At 47.1% G+C, this 16948-nt stretch overlaps 1 protein-coding gene across 6 annotated transcripts in view; it reads right to left on the bottom strand.

The window, feature by feature from the left end:
* ATP2B1 (ATPase plasma membrane Ca2+ transporting 1) overlaps positions 1 to 15661 on the bottom strand; it is a 66024-nt gene extending 50363 nt beyond the window's left edge. The window contains exon 1 of one of the 6 annotated variants that reach the window (XM_055807514.1): positions 15532 to 15661. The gene's annotated coding sequence lies outside the window, so the exon portion shown is untranslated. The other 5 variants (XM_055807513.1, XM_055807515.1, XM_055807518.1 and 2 more) reach the window with 5 other exon arrangements.
* Positions 15662 to 16948: the final 1287 nt, after the last annotated feature.

The raw sequence follows: 16948 nt of genomic DNA, 5'->3' as shown, positions 1-16948 counted from the left end.
TTCTAGAGATAATTTTGGAAGATGCATGGAAGTTTTCCTTCTCTGCCTCCCAGTGCTCCACAGTTCTAAGCAGCCTCTTGTATCCCTGCTTTCCTCCCAGAATAGTCACCTGCTTTCTCAGCACCTTCAAAAGACTCTTTAGCTTGAAGGACACAGAGCAGCCTGCCTCCATTTCTAATGGAGAAGAAAAAGTAGACTGCTAGAAAGCAGCTGAGCTAGGAGTGTTCTCCCAAAAGCCTGCTTATTATTTCAGTCTCATTAAGAATTACTTATTTCAATTAGTTTGTCAAGTACAGGAATGAGCCATCTGAACACCTTTATAATTAAGTATGACTTCAGCAGTGTTTCCAAAAAACCTACCTGAGGTAGGTAAGACCTTGAATGAAACTGTGCAAGCATGAGGTCTGCTAGTAACAAGTAGCAGACCTGTTTTTCCACACTTTCAGACTTCAAAAGTTCTCTCTACGCAGGGTACCAAACACTGGCTAGGAAGAAGTAGGACTCCTCAGTAAAAAGTCTCACGTGTTAAAAAACTATACACCTAATTTCAAAGTTACATTATGAATTTGGCTCATTTAAGTTACGTATATATTCAAGTTTGTACACAGTGTCAGGCAGGTTGACATCCAAGTTCTACCATTGCCTTTAATCCATGTTTGAATTCTTAGTTTGAGTCTACTTCCATTATTTTTACAACATTGCTTTCTCCTTCTCTGGAGGGAAGGGATGCTTTAAAGTAAGACAAATTTATACTAACACCATGATGAATATCCTTCATATGTTTACGATTCACAGGTATAGCAGCATAGCTTATAAACACTTACAGTTCACTTTCAAAACATGCATTTACACTAAACATTTTTGCATATTTTTGTATTCTGCACTTGTAGACTCCATATGAGAAACTAGTTACTTTCTCTAGACTATTAGTAACAAGTTAATTCTTGGTGTGCTACACTCCTGCTAGAGGAGTTAGCTTTTTACACATGTATCCAGGTGTAATTGAAGTATTTCCCTCTAACCAAAACAGCAGGAAACTGGGGTGGTAGTTAGGGGTTTGGGGTTTTGTTTGTTTGGGTTTTGTTTCGGTGCTGAGTACCTTATTTTGTTGGTATTTGAACACAGTTTAGGATGGTTATCTAATTAAAGGGATTGAGCAAAGCGATCAAGTATGATACAGTCAAAATCTACAACAAAAGTAAGTGTGAAGGAACAAACAATTTCAGACAATTACACAGCTGTCTGTCAAAACCACAATCTAGTTTAAGGCATAGTGCTTTAGGCACATAATTAAGACTAAACAGCTTTCGAGACTGCTTTCTTCCTTAAAACTCAAAAAGTAGGTACTTACTAAATAAAACATTACCTTGTTGAGCAATTATTACTAAAATAAGCCATTAGCTGTCAAAAAATTTTTCACCGAGCAAGTATTTTCAAGTATTTAAACAATTGCCTCACAGCAAAATTGCTCAAAGAAAGCCTAAGCCAAGCTATTTTAAGCTACTTTATTATTTTAAGCTACTTTAAGATTAGCAATCTCTGACTCCTTAACTTGGAGGTTTCTAAAATACAGTAGGCTTTCCTAGAAAATAGAAGCATTTCCCTGTGCGCTGAAAATCCTCAGCTGTTCTTGCTTGAGAAGATTAGGGTTCAAGGCAGGCATTGCTAAGCTAAATTTTATCGCCTATATTATGCAGGTCAGCAAGTTTTGGTTTACTTGTCAAGTAACATGAAAACGATTTAAATACAACACTGGACGTTAAAACAAAAGATTACTGAGCATGGCAGTAAAACTCTAAATTCTGAACATAAAAGTGGGCAATTATCCAAGTCATAGGGCTTAGCTTCAAGACCTTAATCCACAACAGCATGCCCAAAGGGAAAAACTGGAAGAACAGGATATTTGGTAGGGGGAATACACTCACTGTGAGAGAAAGACCTGTTCTAACTCTTGTGGGCAACTGCCTGTTTCTACACAGCCAAGCAGTCCCTTCACAGTCCAGCAATGCCTAAAGACACCTGCAGACAGCCACAGGTATACCCAAAGAGAAATCTAACAGGAAGAACCACAGGGTGTTTGGCTTCACTGAATTCTTAAAATTGGGTTTGCACAATAGTTTTACCATTCTGAAATATTTGACATTCATGAATTACGCAAGCGAACATCTAGACAAAAGACTGCACTTTCCAGGAAATGCAAAATGTACCTTGCATGCGTGAAAAGCCAGAAAACCTCCTCAGACTTAACAACCAGAAGCCAGGCACTCTCTCTCATCACAAGGTTCAGGGGTTCTTGTTCAGAGATACCCTGAACTAAAGCAAATTCTAAAAAGGCAGTTTGGCTTGTTATTCCACTTGCCCAGGTTCAGACCAGTTACTGACCGGTATAGCAGGGTAGGTTATTCGCTCAGTCCTCTGAAACTGTTAAACCATCCCTAAACTACAGAAAACCAAAATAACTAGAATAGTAGTATTATAGACTAATGATATGAGAAAACAAGAGAATAAAATGAACTGCACTGGCATTTAAAGACATCTGTTGACTTCCAAGAGCAATTGTTTTGATTATAGACATAACGCCTATCTATACCAAGGCCTTGTTCAAGGCCTGAACTTCTTCCACTCTGGTTGAGAATTTTTATATCCATTATCTCTTCACCTAGGAAGAAAGCAGTAGTCTCAGAATAAGCAAATAAGTGTCCAGAGCACTGTAATTTATGGAAGGCTACAAGTTCTCTCCCCCACCCCACCATCCCCAGAGGCTTCCAAATATCAGACCTCTATGTACATATAGCACACACAACCTATAAAAATAGGGCTCAGATGTTTGACTAGATGTACTACAAGTATTCGGTATCTTTATTTGTATAGCCCCATCCAATCGTTGATACACAAAAACAGACCAGACTACAATTACAAAGGTATATACAACACCAGTGTTTACCATTATATCAGGAGATAGCATCTGAGACACCTGATTAGCTTTCAGTAACTATTTGTTGACCTATTTTTCAGGAAAATCCCTCTTCCATACATTAAACTGTTCTTAACTCAGAATTCCACACAGGCACATTTGAAAAGAGGTGATACGTGATTATTTAAGCTCACGAAAGCTGTTTTTGCAGAGCCAGCAGAGGGAGTACAGACATCATTTTACTTAGCAGCTTCGGAAAAGATACCTTGTAAGAAAGCACTAAAAGAGCTCTGCCGGCAAACCTAATGCGGTTAAAGCATGCCAAGAACTTCCCCAGGTTTTCACAGACATGGATGTCAATGGCCAGTAGAGTTGGTGTTTTGTTTCTGATCCCAACCAGCAGTAACATCTTACAGTGACATCTGACAAAAATGGCAGGATCAACTCTAACAGCACTAAGAAATACCACAAGCCTGATGTTTCATGCCAAAAAACCCCAAAACATTATATAGCTACAATTAGAGCTAGTCAACACTTTTTATTCCTATGGATTCTGCTGCTCCTCAGTTTCAGAAAAGCTAAACCCTTTTGGTTGTTCATTTTTTAAAAAGCAGCTTCACCTGGAAGAAAAGTTGAGGAAAATCTAAGTTCAAGATGACCCGCTAACAAAGAAGCCAGGAAGATAACAAAGAGCTAACCTTTCTGCTGGTGTTCAGTAGCATGCACCTGCTAGCAAATCTGGTTTTATGCACCCTCTGAGGTGAGAGGTCTGCTGCTTTATTTAGCATTTCCATTGATCAGCCTGCTTTGGAGTTGGCAATTACAACTGAGCAGTGTTGACACCATGGTGGCTGTGGAAACAGTTTGAAAGAACAGGCTTCAAGCAGACAGACTGATAGTTTTTTGCCATCTCGTAGAGGTGAATGCTAAGCTCTAGGCCAACACAACATCTTCCTGGCAAAAACTCTACACTCTTCGCCCGTTTAGACTGCAAAATTCACAAGATTTTCCTTTTTTTTTTAAATAAAGTCAGTATTTCTCAACTTGTTGGCAAGAGCCTAAGCTAATACAAAATTCTTGCCAATCTTCAGCATTTATCAAATTATTTTACTGGGTGGCTATTTCTAAGTTCCACTGTTTAAAAGTTTGTATATGAAGAGCTCACGTGCAATTAGCTCCTTAGTCTCAAAAGTTTCTTCCAAAAGAGCTCCTCCTCCCACAGAAAAGGTAAGCTTCCATCATCTTAAAACTTCACATGAATTTTAAAAAGCTTTGACAGCTTGAATCATTATATTTTGATGACTACCTACCCAAGAAAAATGTGCCTGTAGCTGTGGAACTTAGCCTTCACTTGTTTCAAGTTTTGAAAATAGAAGAACCACCTGTAAGCAAGTTAAGATGGCTGCTTCTGCTCCCCACTTCCTACAGGAAAGCAGTATTCACTTTTCAGCTTCACTTCCATGTAGCAGATTCACCAAATGAGTAAGTCAAAGTGGGCCAAACTGGTTCCCGTCTTACAGAGTTTACAGTTGCATATTGTATAGCTGACTAAAATTTCACTCCTAGCATGGAATGAGACCACCTCACAGTTTGGCTGTTGAAATTCAGTGCTCCAGCAGCATTCCCTACTTGTGTGCTGTGCCTGGTTGGTTCCCAGGACTCTGGCTAGGCTGCTAGTATGCTTTATGTGGGGTAACCACTGCAGGAAAACCCCTGCCTCTTCCATCACAGACATGGTGATGGCCAAGTATCAGGATGCATACCAATCACTCTGATCATCCTGCCCTTCCCCAAGATATTGCTGTCTCTTGTGACAACAGTGAAGTTTCTGCAGATAACATGAGAAGCTGATCCTGCTGTTTTTCAGGCAGACTGGTTATCTAACCAGATTCACCACACAGATAATCCAGTATCAGTGCCTACTCAAAACGGGGCACAGAACTACAATGAATCTGCTTGAGTCAAGCAAATGTAAAACCATACTCACAGGAAAGATGCATTTTTCAAAACACATGACTGAATTTATGACTACAAAGTCATAAACAGGTGTATAAGCAAGGTGAACACCAAAAATTCACATAGCAATTTATTGGTTGGGTACAATACCACAACTCCAATTCATCTTGCAACTGGAGCCTTGTTAAGATCCTAAATAATTATGTTTACAATAGCCTTTACATTTGAGAGACTGACATTAGGCTTCTAATTAGCAAGTTAAAACATGTGATCCATTTACATGGAACAGTTAAGGTGGGGGGGAAACATTAAAAAGCCCCTTAAAACATGAGTATATTTGGAGCGCTTCTCTTTGATAAGCTTTTACAGCAAATTCTACAAAATTTTATACTTTAAAAATTATTACAGCTGCTTTTAAGGATCTATGGAGCTTTGTTATTATCTCAGCTTTTAACCGGAAAAGCTGAAGACCTTACAGTTTAGCACACACCTGAACAACTACTGATTCCAGTATTAATCACTCCCTGAGATTTAGTACTTCAATAATTAGACAGCATGCAGCAGATACAAGAGCTTTTTTTAGAAGACAGTGCTGAAGTTGTGCTCTTCCCCATCCTTGTCTCGCCACCTGGAGGTGCCATCTGAAGTTCTGAAGTCTGTTTTGCATTCCACAGGTTAGAAGTTTACATTCCTCCCATCACATGCGAGATTCACCTGACCAAATGATAACACCTAAATCTAAGGTAGGCACTTCAGGCTTTTGTTTTTTTTTATAAATAGGCAATGGATAAATTAAAACTTCTCTGCTGAAAGATTAAATTTAGCCACCTAGCATGTGATCTAAAATAGTCACATGAATCTCATCTTAGACACGCTCGTGTCTCTTCAACAAAAGAGGCGCAGAGTAACCAGTTTCAGTTTAAGATGCCTATGTGAGTGGCCAGGATCGCTCTGCTGAAGTTAAGTGTAGTCAGTCAGCTGGGCTGATGAACTCACATATCCAGCAGCTGTGCTACCGTGTCAGAGCAGGTACACACCAGAGGAAGGATGTGGTTTCACAGTTCGTTTATGAATATCCCAGCCTGTGCTACTGCCAGAGGGTATAGTCCTGTACCTTGGCCCATGCCAGCACTGATGCACACCTGACCTCAAGGTCAGAGGAGAGCCCCCTTGATGAGAACTGATGACAAGGGAGACAGCAGCAATACTGGCAGATCCTCCTGAAGGTCACACAGATGACAGGGAGTGCCCCTTTCCAGTGCAGCACATGTCTCACAAGCTCAAGTCAGTCATGGAAGTTCTTCTTCTCACCCCCATGCTCATCCCAGGAAAAAGAAGAGCCCAGCTGCATCTTCTCTGTGAGGCCCCAATGAAAACTATCACCACAGTCCCTCCAGGTCAAGAAAATCCACCTTGCTCAACCTGTCACCACACACTACATGGCAGACCCCAAGTGGCTTACTGACCCTCTGCCAGCCTCTTTGTCTGAAGAGATGTAAAACAGGACACCACTTCTGATGCAGCCTCACGAGCACAACAGAGGCCAATATCCCACTTGCCACGCTCTTGCTAACGCAGCCGGCACGAAGTAGTCATCATTGGCACAGGAGACCTCTGTTGCTGACTCTGGGTCCCCTGTCAGGCAAGCAGCCTGGCGAGGAACTTTCCTACAGCCTTCCTCCTCCAGCCCCACTGCAGGGGGACAGGTGCCAGGGCAGCCCCCAGCTTTCCTGCTCACCCTCACCACCAGGGACCCAGGCCACCCAGCAGCTCTACCACTGCAATCCTGCACCGCACACATGTTGCCATCCCCAGCTACTCCCAACTGTCGCAGCAGGAAAACCTTTCAGTGGTGTTTTTACTTTGCTGGCTCAGTAATGGCCAGGAGAGGCCTCTGGCAACTCCCATCAGGAGCTTGAAACAGGCCTGGCTTATGATCACTGCCTCAAAGTAACACGTATTTATTTTGTCCAGTTCACAGCATTTCCCCCATAGTTATACATATAGCTTTCTTCTCTATAATAATTTTGCCAGCGTTAGATTCAACAATAGAATGAGAACATAAAGCTTCAAGCCTATGCAAATTCAGTGTTTCAGTTTTGGAATGAGTAGTCTGCTTTGCAAAAACGTTACTACAGCATCTTCCCAGAAAACAGAGTACTCCCCTTCAAACATCCACACCCTGTATTTTCCATCTGGTAAACTGATTTACTGTGCTTTGCTTTGAGGTAGCTTACGTTTGCACTGCAGCTTGAGAGTGTCAGACCTCGTACAACCAAGACAACCTTTTCTGAGTGGTTTTGGTAATACAGTTTGAGGTGCTGCTGTCCAGTGCCCAGCAATGCCAGGATCAACAAGGAAAAAAAGAAAGCCACATGTGAATTGTTCACTTAAAACAAGATGTTAACCTTAGCACGTACCACTGCTTTATATGCTGGTATTTTATTTTTGAAAGTGCCTGTTTGTACTAAAGCTCTTTCAAAAGTTTCCTGTAACCTGGTATGCAACGTGAGCAGCCATCTCCATCTGGAGGATAGCTCCAGTATGAGTGCTTCCACTAACAAAAACCAACATGCACACACAAAAAATAAATAACCAAAACAAAGATGAAGGGCAAGAGACCATGCTTTTCTCAAAACTTAGATAATTCAGTACTTCATTACCAGATCTCTTTCAACTCACTTTAGAAATACAGCTCCAGTTTAGAAACAAACCCCTAGATCTGCACTCACTACAGCCAGATCTACCCGTTACCTAAACACACGTCTGAAATTACTTCGTGAAGACGTTAAGACATTTCACATTGCAGAATGTAAAAGAAAGTTGTTGTCACTGTCAACTACACAGATTTCAGAGCCAAAGTACCTGAACACAAACAGAATTGAGTTGTTAATAAACAGAATTTGTACTAGCAGTGGTAGAGCACCTTCCCTACCCTCCTCAGCTGTCAGTCTCAACTATGTATGTTTGAAAGTCACTTGGCACAGATCCTGCCAGCCAGTTTAAAATCATTTCAAGTTTCATACAACCTCACCAGAGTGAGACTGCTACATGTTGCTCTAATTATGTATTGATTCGCATTGTATTCCATAGGTTTCATGAAGTTGTGTACTAGCTTCATTCAAGTGAAGAAAAACTGGCAGACTCAAGCAACACAAGGAAATTTAAAGTGCAGTATCAACAGTGATAGCAGTAGCACCTAGAAGGAAATGAAAATACTCCTGCTCAATATGCACATAAGATCCTGCTTTAGTGTCTACTATATCCAAATAGGCAAAAGAGGTTAAAAAATAGCACCCTTTCTCAGCTTAAAGGCTAACCATACCTGTCATTTTCTACCCATTTCTTGTTACTACCTCCTCAATCTAAGCAAAAACCTCAGAAAGCAAGTCTGGATGCACAATGTGATCACAAAATTCCTCCACTACAGTATCAGAAACAACATAGGCATATAGCTAATGTGTTAAAATATTTTTAATATTTTACTTAGTACAAAGATCTTTATGCATAGATGCAAATACTATTTTCTGGAAAGCTATTAGTTGAAGGCTGGCACTCAAACTACTCTCTGACTTACTGTCAGAACAATAATTTCAAGTTCTTCATCATGAAAAGGTTAATACTCTCCAGGGAATGGTTTCACGTGATGACCACACATTCCCACACCACCTATCTGAAGACTTGTGCCGCCTTCCTTATGCGAGCCTTGCCTCTTGACTTGGAGAGCTTGGAGTCTGTGCACCAGGATTGTGTAATACAATCTACTGGTGCAGCGAGTAAATGCAAAGGAGCAGAGATGGCACGAAAGAGGAGGGAGTTACTGAGCAGTCCAGGACAGGGTGGAAATTAAAGTAGCTGCCAGGCCACCTCAGCCACGCCATAAAACTTCCCGCTCATGATGACAAGCCAAATACGTGAGTACAAATGAAGCTGTCTCACTGTCCTCTCAGTCTCTTGGATTATGCGTATCAACACAGCAGCTTCAGAAGGCCATGATAAAAGTGTGCAATAACTTCAGAATATTAAAAAAGCAATCAACCATCTTCTATTAACAGAAGGGACTAGCAAGTCTTTTGATCAGGACTTAAAAGACTCCCAGCTCTTGAAACACCTACCAAACGAAACCAAATGTTTTCCAAGCTTTTGGAGAGTCATGGTGCCCATCCTCAGAACTTTCTATAATATTACATAAAGTATTCCTAAAGTAAGTTTGCAGTAGCAAGAAGACTTCTTTACTGCTAGTGGCTAAGCTCCTTATTTTAACAAGGGGCACAGTACTATGGCTATTTCTTTCTGTGGTAGAAAAACTCCACCAAACACAGCTAATGTCTATTCTTCTTCCTGTCCACCTATGGAACTATCAGTTGTTCTTGATTTATTTTAAATCCAGGTATATATTCTGATCTGATTTGCAGATGAAGTTTATTCTGCCATACCGCACTTTTTTTTTTTTTACTTTTTTTTGTTAAAAAACATGTTATCACATAAGACCCACGAAGTCTTGATTTCATTACAAACACAGTAGTTCAGGAAGCCAAAGTACACACAAGCAATACATCGTGGTATTTGCATAGACACAGAAGCAATCCTGAAAGAGCCATGTGGACAAGCTGCCAGTCACTTGCTGAAAAACAAGTGCAGAAAGGTTGTGTGATTCCTATGTAAGGGCACATCTGTAACGCTCCAGCAAAAAGAGCACATGGATTTTCTTCCACTGGTGCATGTGATTTAAGGTCATTTCAAATTCAAAATCTAAAAATTAAAACTGAAGTTTGTGTTTCAATGATACATAAGACAAGCAGAAAAAAAGCACACCCTTGACCCTTGGGCTGCATCCCAGGAAGTCAGACAGTTGCTTAAAGCAAGAGCAGCTGAATCATCTTTTTTGCCTTGAGATGGGGTTTGTCGCCATTGACTATGCAGAGCATGGTACATCCCAGGCCTCCTCTTCATAGACCAGACACTGTACACCAAGTGGTCAGAACCCAATAGTGTTGTATTCCTTGCTGCCACCTTATCTTTCTGCGAATATAAGGGCACAAGTAAGGGTAGCAGATTACAAGTGATAGGCTCTGCAGAAGTGTGCTTTAAGAACACGGTGTTTCCTGTGCTCACTGGGAATTAAGGAAGCATCCAGCTCGTAAGCAATATTAAAAAAAACTGAGACATGCAGACCACCAAAGTTCACTCTAAGTAGGAGGCCATGCAGGAACTTACCTAACTCTCTCCTCCAAAGCAGCATCAGAAAATAGCCAGCAATAAACCAACACTGCCCAGACTGCTGAGACTGGTCACATTTTAAGTAGTTAAACCTGACAGATGTAGTGGCCAGCACCAATGCTTGTCAACTCTGTCATCCTCAAGATGCACCCATGCACTCCTCAACTGCACAGCACAGTTGCAAACAGCAGTAAGGGGAGGGAGAGTATACCCTCCCCCTCAGTCCATTCCCCTTCAAAGGCAAGGCAGATATTACTTCTCTGTCTTGTAATAGCATGCTACATCTTATCTCTTACAGGACAAAAATAATTTGGACTTATTTTCAGAGCTATTTCTGGCTTTAAAAAAACAAAACAAACAATAAAACACCTCCTACATTTTCTTTACATTTCTTCTCCCATCAGACCTTTGAAATACCAACTGAGAAAGCCTCATGCCTACTTTGCTGTTCACCAAAATTAAACTTATAACACCTCCTGCTGTCATCTGTCAGTTAGAATAAGATTTATAACTGGCAGCAGAAATCACTTTCATAATGTTTACTGGAATATGAATACCCTGAATAGGCAGATCCCTCAAATTTACTGTTCATATCAAGTGAAGCCTGTCATGAAAACTAGAAACTGATATTCAAAAGCCTGATAATTTAGAAATAAAAGAAACTGGACAATACCATATACTTGCATTGAAATTACATTTGGTGCGAGAAGGTGCAACTGTTCCAAGATGTGTTAGTCTAATATTTTGCCCGGTACATGTTACTTCCCAGAAATCCTCCTTCCATACTGCTTATCATTGGCTTTGCTTCCATGTTCTGTATGCAGCTGCCCTGTTTCAGAGATATTGAGCACATTTTCACTTTTTACATGCAGATACAAACATTTGGGTAGCTTCACGAACAAAAAAATCCTTCCTTGTTTTTTATCACTCTGCTGTGCGATTAGTGAATGTGGTCTTTTCAACTATTTGAAGCCAAAGCTAGGGGAAAACTAACATTAGTGAGTTATTTAAAAGTGAAGAAATCCAAATATAAAGACAAGCCATTTTGAATTAGATTAGTAATTCTTAATGCTTGTAAGGAATACCCATCCTCTACATAAGTCATCACAGGTTCACTTTTCTTTTTCAAACAGGCAACAGTATCACCTCATGTCCCCTACCCTCCTTGTTCTTCAATCAGTTAAATTTGTAAGGAGGAATAAAAATTATGCTTTCAAGTGAAAACTCAACAGGTTTAAATAAATAAACCTACTTAAGACTGTTGCACACACTATAGCAAGCCAGGCTAATCTTAGCTTTTTAGACACAACACTGTAACACCTAGATTTTATCTGATTTTTAATTAAAATACTCTACAGAGAAAGATCATTATCTCCTGAACAGCAGCTTTAAACAAGTTGTTTTATTATTATTATTCATTTTAAGACAAGTTGAGAATACTGAAGAGTACAAATTTTAAAATATTTTTGCAAAGTTATTGATCCTTTTGGAGGAAAGTAAGCATGCATTTCTGTAACAAAATCTGCCACAGATTCAAGTAGTCTTCCTTATTTCTCAAAAGATACTTACATTTAAATGCCCCGGGCTAATCATGGCTGTTCATTATTCTGCATTAGATTAAATTGCCCTGACTGAAACCCCACCTCAACTCTGGGCAAAATGTGTGTCCTTGTTGCACTAGTGTTAATTTTCCCTTTAAAAAAAGGAAGAAAACATATTAAAATAAACAGTTCAAACACTGAAAGACATCACTGAGGTCACATTTCAGTGGTAAAGAATGCTCAGTGCCATTAATATTTAGTCTACCTTAATGGAAGAAATTTGAGTTAGAAGATACTTTAGGTTATCTTGTCCACCCTTATGTCAAGGGAGACTTGCTTGCTATGGCATGTTATTGATTGCTTTGCCAGGTCCATTTTGAACTTGTTGGTTAACACTGAGTTCCTAGCTCTAAAATCTTAAATGTCTTAAATGTTGGCAAAGTTAATTCTTCCAAAGGATCAGTTTCTGAGATGGCTTCAGCAGATTCAACTTGTTTCTTCCTTCTTAGTATCTTCACCTTATGACTGTCTCCAGTTTATCATATTCTTCTTTTCCAAATAGATCCAAACAGTAAAAAAAGCCAAAACGTAATTACTTCATGACTGAGCTGCAAGACATTTACAAGCCTCTCAGCTTCCTGTTAAGCTTCCACAACATGGTTTAGTGGTTCTCGATTTTAACAGCTGACTGTTCTCTATATTGTGGGCCATGAAAGAATCACTTTCTAAATGAGATTCTAACGTCAGACTGCAGAGCATTTTAATTGGTAGGATCACCCACCAATTACTAACTGATTATATATTACCCGAATGAGGATTTGCTTATACCATTACCTATATGTAACGTAACTTTGTAAGAAACCCATACACAGTTTACCCAATGCTAATGTGACACTAGTCTCTTTTCTGCTTTAAGTTGCCAAACACAATTCCCTTTAAAATTAGGTTTTATCACTAGATTTTGGTTCCCCACATGGTGAACAGCGTTTTCCTTTGGATGAATTGAAGTAATAATGTTGCAATCAGCACCAAGATAACAACATTGATCAGGAGAACCTGCAAGTGTCTGTGCACAACACAGGATCCCTGTTTTCTTCAGATAACCCACCCAGGTTGGGTTACCGTAACAAACAGGAAAAGCAGCAATACACTAGACCACCCAATGTTGTTTGATGCTATTACAGACGACAATTTCACATTGAAGTGTACGAGGTTTTTTTCCCCTCACTGAATTCAGTGACCACTTTTTCCACTGACACCGAGAGAGTTTCCATTCATTATGCCATAAGTATTAAAGTCCTAGTACATTGGAAGCTATTCCTGCCAAAAGAGCCAATAGTTTAAAGATACGCAAGTTTACTTCTGTTGGAATTCACGATTTGTGGTGTTTGGAACAAATTCTTGAAAAGCTCCAAACAGGGGTGAAAGGGGGCGGGGGGGGAAGGCACTGGAAATAGCTACAGCTACCACCTTCTGAACACACACTGCCTGATGAACCAAGGAGTTGGCAACTTATCTAGCCACAGTCTTTTTGAGCACTTAAAAACACTATTTCAACTCAAATTCATTAGGAGCCACCAGTGTTTTAAAGATGCAACAGCTCTTCAACAGGTGGTGGCTCTCCAAAGGCACGCTACTCCCTTCTCCCCCCTCCACATCAGGTTTGTCAGTCGCCAGTGATGCAATACATGCTTCACAGACATTCAGCTTGGGACTTCACTTCCAAAAAAGAGACACGTTAAGGGACACGATCTGAATATTCACCTGGCTTGTCACCCCCCAAACACTGTTAAGCCAGATACCATCGCAAACACGTTCTCAGAATGGCGGTTTGAGACAAGGCACAAGGAATTATCACCAGTTCCTTTCGAACAGACCTTGAGAAGAAAGCCTCAGCACCTGAAGCTGCAAATTTAAGAAAACTGTAGGTAATAGATCCTTAAGTATTTCTGTAATGGAGATTGTAAAACGCCAAGAGGCCCCGAAATTTTGTTACTGTGCATCTTTCCTCCCCTGCCCCGCCATGCAGTTTAAAAAGTGAAACGTAAAAAAACATTTCGATATTATTAAGAATTTATGTCGAGCGTGAAACACGCACAGCGCTGCACACTCCCGTTACGTGCAAAACGGTTGCCAGACCTGAGACAGACTCGTCCACAGCTACCGATGTCCAAACGACTCTGGGGGCTCAGCCGACACCCCCAGCGCCCCGCAGCCTCCACTCGCACGGCTGCACCCCGCGCTCAAAGAAACGCTCCCGAAGGCGAGGCGGCCACCTCCACCCGGCAGCCGTCCGTGAGACCTCTCCTGCCGAGAGCCCGAACCCGTCCGACCTCAGCCTTGTCCGACAGCCGGCGGGGCTCGGCGGTGCGGCCACCCGCCCTCCCGCTCCGCTCCACCGTGAGCGACTAGCGCTCCCTCCCGCGCCGGGCAGCGGCCAGCCATCTCTCGGCGGAGGCTCCGGCCCGCTCCCGGACTCACGTGGTGCTACATCCAAAGGTTACACGCACCGCCGGGACGAGGATGACACCGCCGTCAGAGGCGCTCCCCGCCGCGGAGCGGCCCCGCGCTCACCCGCGGCGCGACGCCCGCCAGAGCTTCGCCCCCTCGGCTCCCGAAGGGGCGCCTCATCCCCCCCCCCCGCCCGCGCCGGTCGATGAGCAGCCGGGCCGGGCATCGACAAATCAAAGCAGCCCGCCCGCCCCGACGGAGAGCGGCGTACGACCCAGCTGCGGCCAAAAACACCGCCCCGGGGGCGCGGCGGGCGGGCGAGCGAGGGAAGGAGGAGGCGGCGGGGGCGGCTGCGGGACTGCCGGCCCCCGCGGGGCGGCGGAGAGGCGCCCAGGATGTCGGTGTCGTGCAGCCGCAGCGGGCTAATCCCGGCTACTTAACCCGGCGGGCGGGCAGGCGGCGGCTGAGCACCACCTTAATCCGCGGCGTGTGCGCGCCCGCCCGCCCGGCGGGGGCTGCGGCGTGCCGGCCCTGCCCGGCCGCGGGGTCCGCGGCGGTGTGGAGGCGCCGTGCCGGGCGGCTGCGCTCCCGCGGAGGCTCAGCCCCGCATCCGCTGCCCTCAAGGTCACGCCGCGCCCCGGCTGCACGGCGGCGGGGCCAGGTGCGCGCTTCGGTTACCTGCGGGGAAAAAGCGGCGAAAGCCTGGGAGCGCGGCACCCAGGACCACCGGCGGCCCCGCTGCCGCCGCCACCCCCGCCGTGCCGCACGCCGCCTCCCCGGGCGAGCCCACCCCGGCCCGCAGCGGGAGCGGAGCAACGCTGCACCTGCCGCCGCGCGGCTGCCCGCCCCGGCCAGCCGGGGGGACAGCCGCCCGGAGCCGCCGCACTTACCTCGGCGCCGCGGGGCCGACCCCGCCACCAGCCAGCCGCCAGCCGGGGGCCGGGACGAGGCGCCCGTGAACCTGCCGCCGCCCGCTCGCCGAGCGCACAAGGTCCCCGCGCTCCCCGCCCTGCCCACGGCCGGCCGGCCCCACCGCCCCCGCCCTGCGGCCGCGGGAGGAGGGCGGGAGAGGGGGCGGGGGGGAAGCGGCGACCGAATTGGGGAGGGAAGGCGAGAGGGAGGGGGCACCGGCGCGGGGAGAGCCGGGGGAGGAGGAGGAGGAGGAGGAGGAGGAGAAGGAAGGGGGGGGCGCGGACCGCCCGCCCCGCCCCCGTCGCCTCACCGGCAGGAACCAGCGATTCGCCCTCCCGGCGGCCGCTCCCGCCGCCGCCGCTCCCCGGGGCCCGCCCGCCTCCTTTCCCCCACACGCACCGGGCAGCGCCGAGCGCTCCGCCGAGCCCCAGCACCGCAGAGCAGCCGCTACGGGAGCCGGGCGCCACCGGGCAGGGCGGGGCGGGGCGCAGCGGTCCGCCCGCCTCCCTCCTCCGCCCGCCCGCCGCGGTCACTCACTTGTCCGCTCCCGCCGCCCCCTCCCCTCCCAGCGCCGCAGCCGCCGGTCCCCGCCGCCCCCCTCGCCGCCTGCGGAGCGCCGGCCACGTGACGGGGCCCCTCGCGCGGCCGGGGAAGGGGGGTCCCGACGTGCTGCGTCTTCAATGGGGGAGGCGGAGGAGGGGCGCCGATAGGCACGGCGCCTGCGGGGGCGGGGCCCCGCACCTCTCCCCGCCCCCCGCTCCCGCCACTGGCGGGCGGGAGGCTGACGCGCTTCTTTCCATGACGTCGGCGGGCGGGGCCGCGGCGTTTGATGGAGCCCGGCGGGCTTCGGGGGTCGGTGACTTTGCCACGAGCGGCTCCCGCGGGGCGGGGCGGGGGCGGGCCGCGGCGGCGTGTCCTCCCCGCCCGTGGGTCGCGGGCCGCCGCCAGCGGGGCTGGGAACTGCCTCGGGAGGGCGGGGATCCCCCGGCGGCGGGAGAGGCCGTGGTTCCGCCAGGGAGGGCGGGCCGGGCGGCAGCCGGGCCGCGGGGCCGAGGTGCGGCGGTTGCCCCGGTGGGCGGGGGCCAGGGCCGGGGCCGTCCCGGGGGCGGTGGCGCCGCCGTGAGGGGAGGCGTGACCGCGCGGGGCCGCCCTAACGGTCCGGCGGCGCGCCCGGGGCGCGGTCCTCCCCTGCCCCAGGGGGCGCGGGGCCGCCGCGCAATGCCGTGCCGTGCCGGCCGGGGCCCGAGGCGGCGTCGCTTCACGGCCTCCCCCTGCCTGAGGGCAGCTGGGCGCTGCTGAGCGCCGGGCCGGGGCCTGAGGGGGCCGCGAGGGCCTCACCGGCGGCTTCGCGGCTCCTCAGCGGCGGGCACGGGGAGCCCGGCGGAGCCCGGGTGAGGCTCAGCTGCGGCCGCAGGGGTGAGCTGGGCGCCTGGAGCGCGCCGCGCCGGGAGCTGCCCAATCCCCGGCTGCGCGGCGCCGCTGAGGTCCGAGCGGCGGGAGCTAGCTTGTCGCTCGCTGCCGGCGACGGGGACCGGGGGACACCGGGTCCAGCTTCCCATCGGGCGTGCCCGCCGCTCCCGCAGGAGGAGGAGGAGGAAGGGGTGGGGGCCGCAGGTGTTCAGCACCTCCCTTTCTCCAGCCGAGGGCTCCTTGATCGGTGAAGGAAAAATAAACGGGGTTAGAAACGTTTGAGCCCTGAAGCGTTGTCCGGGCTGACGCTGTGAGTGAATAACAGGGTTGGGAATTAAATTGGAAATCGGAGACCCTGATTTGAGTTCTCCTCTCCCACCCAATGCAGTAGATCTTCCGCGTCCCCGCCGCAATGAAAAATCCCCATCCATAACCCATACGTAATTCTACAACCCCTTTGTGTGTTTTTTCGAGCCTTGTTTTGACATCCTACCCGCCCTTCTGTTAGGCATCTCACTGGAATGACTGGCCAGCAGTGGCACAG

The sequence above is a fragment of the Falco peregrinus genome, chromosome 6, assembly GCF_023634155.1.
Source record: "Falco peregrinus isolate bFalPer1 chromosome 6, bFalPer1.pri, whole genome shotgun sequence".
Lineage (NCBI taxonomy): Eukaryota > Metazoa > Chordata > Aves > Falconiformes > Falconidae > Falco > Falco peregrinus.
This window is presented reverse-complemented; position numbering and strand designations above follow the sequence as displayed.